At 48.8% G+C, this 4,479-nt stretch overlaps 1 pseudogene; it reads left to right on the top strand.

The window, feature by feature from the left end:
- The first annotated feature begins 277 nt into the window (after nt 1-277).
- Nucleotides 278-973, top strand: LOC130033963 (60S ribosomal protein L32-like; annotated as a pseudogene).
- The last annotated feature ends 3,506 nt before the right edge of the window (nt 974-4,479 follow it).

Below are 4,479 nucleotides of genomic sequence, written 5' to 3'. Positions count from 1 at the left end.
CAAAAGTAGGGAGAGAGTATGGGGAATATAGTCTGCCACAGAGGCAGTGGGAGATTTGGAAAGGTGTGGAGGGGAGAGTAATACTGGGGATATTGGTGGTGGGGAATGTGCACCGGTGGAGGGATGGGTGTTTGATCACTGTGTGATTTTAACTCAAACATGAAAGCTTGTAACTGTATCCCACGGTGATTCAATGTAATAAAAAAAATTTAAAAAAAAAGAAGTCACCATGCTCAATACACACTTGCCAAACTGCTGCTTGTCACAGGTGCCAGCCATGACTGGGGTCAAGTGTGAATGCTTAGCGGTACACGGACTTAGCACTAACCGCACTGGACCTAAGCACCACCTCATCCTGGCCCCTTTATCCATGAAGTATCTGGCTCAGTAGGCTGAGTATCCCTGAGGTATCTGGCTCAGCAGGCTGAGTATCCCGGGGAGTGCTCCCTCATCCAGGCCCCCTGAGCCTTCTCTTGGTGTTCACTCCCACCAAGAAAAGACAGACCTAAGCCCTTCTCTTCTTCAGCGGTGCCTACAGAAGTGGCCACCATCTCCTGCTAGAAGGCACCAAGGATGCTCTCAGACCCTTCTTCCATGAAGCCAAGATCATCCAAAAGAGGACCAAGAAGCCCATCAGGCACCAGTCTAACCCACCATGTCAAGATGAAGCGGGCGGAAGCCCAGAGGCATTGACAACTGGGTGCGCCAAAGATTCAAGGGCCAGAACCCGATGCTCAACATCAGTTATGGGAGCAACAAGAAGACAAAGCACAGCTGCCAACAGCTTCTGGAAATTCCTGGTCCACAACATCCAAGGGCTCAAGGTGCTGCTGAGGTACAACAAATCTCACTGTGCTGCAATTGCTCACAATGCCTCCTCCAAGAATCACAAAGCTACGTAGAAAGAGCAGCCCAGATGGGCATCGGAGTCACCAACCCCAATGCCAGGCTGCACAGAGAAGAAAATGAATAGACAAGCGCCACGCTAGGCGCATTATATTATACTAATAAAACAATAAACCTGCCCAAAAAGAGGATGAAAACAAATTTTATCATGGGAAGCTTTAATAAATATGCTGCAGAAACTTTTCAGCAATCAGTTGCCCGGAGTTGATACCCATCTGAAATGGTGAGTTGGAGGCTGGCGGCTGAGAATGAGGTCATGATGAGTTAACAAACCAGTCAGCTTAACTGTGGGTAGTTTTGTATTCAAATTCCAGAAAGTTCCTGGGGCAGAGCTCACTGTCAACCCATTATTTCTGGAATAACTCAAAATCAGGTAGTTTTCTTACGGAGGTTCATAATGAAAGAAAGGGTCCCCGGAGAAATGCAGATATCCCTTAATGGGACAGCAGAGCAAGAGCCCAGCCTCTTTATTTGAAAGAATAAATCTTGAACCATTGCAGTGAAAATGCAATGAGATATTTAAGTAATCATTTCTCCAAGCTGAGAGAGCAATAACGAGAACACTTCATTTACATATTTATTCTGCACATGTTTACTGAGCACTTACTATACGCTGGCAAGCTCTGGGAATAGATACAGCGGCAAGGGAAAACAGCCTTTACTGTCTTGATGCGGGATGCCATGAAGAACCTGAGATGGGGCTCAGATGGTGCCGGGAGAGGGCCTTTAAATCAGTTGGTCTGAGAGGGGGACCAGAAAGCCGTGTCATAGAGCAACAGTGATGACGACCATGTCAATATCACATCAGGGGGAAAAGCCAAGATGGGCACAAAAGGCTTGAGGACAGACCTGCAGGGAGCATTAATGCCCTCAGAGCCCTGAGGACAGGACAGATGGCACCTTATCCTTACGGTCCACTGGTCCTTGGCACTCAGCTTGCTTCCCCAGCCCTCTGGACTGTGCCCAGTGAAACCCGAGTAGCTGGAAATAAATCATGAGCGATGATGTCTGCCCTCGAGTTCAGGAAAGTGTCTTCTCGCCCCATGATCCTCTTCAAGCCTAGAAAGTTCACTGAACCTGCCCTGGTTCGCAGGGTCCCTCTGGTAGCATCTATGTGGTGCCAATGCCCCTGCATGTGCTCACCTAGAATGTTATACAGAATGTGGGCACCTCCTGTCCTCCACTTTCCAGTCACCCTTCAGTGAGTGACCTTCTTCTGCTTGTGGCTATGGGCTGGGGACCTGCAGCTGAGATAGCTTTTCTCAAGGACACCTCTGACCAGTTCCCTCGCCTTGGGGTTCACAGACAAACAGTGCTCGTTTGCTGCACCAAAAAGGAACCCATGGAACTCAAGCTCTTGCATCATTTTACTGATGAATCTGTTTGACCCCCGAAAGTCACTCCCAGTCACACTCAGGGGTCTCTTGCAATGTGGGGTCCTGCAGGAAAGCCTGCCCTCAGCCTGCACCACAGAACTCTCCAACCTGTGACCCAGTCGCTGACCAAGGGGGATTCTGCCTGGCATCTGGGAGGTTACTGTCCCTTAGTAGCTCCAGGATGGGAGCAGGGACCTGCTGGAGCTGCAGATGGACAACTCGAGCCATGTTTCTCAATCTCTCCTCAGGCTGTGGCATCTTTCAGACCTTGTTTCTCTCCTCTGTCCTCTGTCTTATCAGCCTCCCAAGTCTTATGCTATGGCCTCCTCAGAATATCCTGGGGCCCATAGGTTCCCCAGCTTAAAACACTGAGTCAGAGGTAAAGGTAACTTGACTTTAGGGTCAGATATGGGTAACTCTGTATTAGGTTTATTACTGATGTTTTGCAATGTTGGGGAGCAGAGAAGGTGGAGGTTTGGCTTACTCCTGGCTCTGTGTTCGGGTGGGGCTCAGGATCATACGTGGTATTGCAGGAGATAGAACCAGCAAAAGCCTTACCATCTCTCTTGTACCATCTCTCCAATCCCCTCTGCTAAAATGTTTAAAACCGGGGCCAGAGTGATAGCATAGTGGGTAGGGTGCTTGCCTTCCATGTGGTCAACCTGAGTTTGATCCTTGGCATCCCATATGGACCCCGAGCACCACCAGGAGTAATTCCTGAGTGCAGAGCCAGATGTAACTCCTAAGCATCACTGTGCATGGTCCAAAATAATTTTTTAACTGAGGCCAGAAAGATAGTCCAGGGCAGAGATGAGATTGGAATAAATGAGGGAATGACAGGTTGGGTGTTTTTGTTGTTGTTGGGGCGGATGGACTGGTAGCTACACTCAGCGATGCTCAGGGGTTCGTTACTCCTGGCTCTGTACTCAAGATTCAGTCCTGGTGATGCTCAGGGGACCATATGGGATGCCGGGGATCAAATCCAGGTCAGTGGGGTACAAGGCAAGTGCCTTGTCCACAATAATGCCACTCCCTGTGCTATGGCTAGATCTTCTGAACAACTGGGTATTTATACCCCATGCTTCCCAAAGGATTGATACCCCACCACCATCATCACCACGCCTCGGCTAAGCTCAGAGACTTGGTTTATGTATTTACTCAGCAATGAGTCAACACAGAAAACCAAACACACTCTAAAGCAATGCTGTCATGTTCACTTCCGCCCAGCAAACTGGGACAGTCCACAGGGCAGGTCCGCCAACTCATGTGCCCAGAACTGAAGATCTGTGGGAAACTAACGCAGCAGCAGAAGGTACAGATGGGGTCGGCAGACACAGCCACTCGGGATGGTCCCAGGGAGAAGCACCAACATCCAGAGACTGACTCAGCCCACAGAGCAGCCTGGAGTCTGCCAGCTGCCACACGCTCCCCTCTCTCCTTCCATCCCACGCCCCGATCACCCCAACACCACCTCATGGTGGGCACAGGACAAGTCCTCAGCATCCGATGGATTTCATTTACCACAGAAATATTCCAGACTCAACAGGAAGAGTCCACACAACCACCATTCGTTTCAGGCACTCTTGGAAATCGTATTTGGATTTTTGTACTATTCCACTTGTGTTCAGATTCAAGAAACACGGCCAGAGAGAACAGCTCTGCCACTGAGCACGCAGATGTCACTGAGGAGGCAGGTTCCAGGGCGTCCTTTCAAATGGCAAAATCTGCACCTTTCGTCCAAATGCAGAATTCAGGGAAGCTTCGTGGAAGGGTGATGAAAAGAAGAACACGGGCTTCGGACAGGGCCCGGGCAAATGCTTTAACTTTTTCTGAACATAGTTTTCTTACTGAATAAAGGGGGAAATAAGGAGGTAGGTACCCTCAAAGATTAATTGAAATGCTCCGTACAATGCACTGGACAGAGTTGGTTTTAATAAATGTTATTCCTCCTCTCAGCCCGGCAGCCCACAGATTCCTCTGTATTAACTGTGATTCCAAGACAAGCACCATTGTACCATTGTTCACTCTGCAGCGATTGGAGAGAGGGGCCTCAGTTGCCTTATCTATAAAACAGGCGCAGTAGCCAGGTTTAGTGTTTATAACACTCTCAGCATAAAGTACTCCATGAGAATGTATTATTATTATGACCAGTGAACTCTAGATATTATTAAGTATGAATGCTTTAAAGCAGCCTCTA

Source organism: Sorex fumeus, unplaced genomic scaffold (assembly GCF_029834395.1).
Source record: "Sorex fumeus unplaced genomic scaffold, SorFum_2.1 ptg000055l, whole genome shotgun sequence".
In the NCBI taxonomy this organism is placed as follows: Eukaryota; Metazoa; Chordata; class Mammalia; order Eulipotyphla; family Soricidae; genus Sorex; species Sorex fumeus.
Note: the sequence above shows the minus strand (reverse complement) of the source record. Positions and strands in the feature narration are given on the sequence as shown.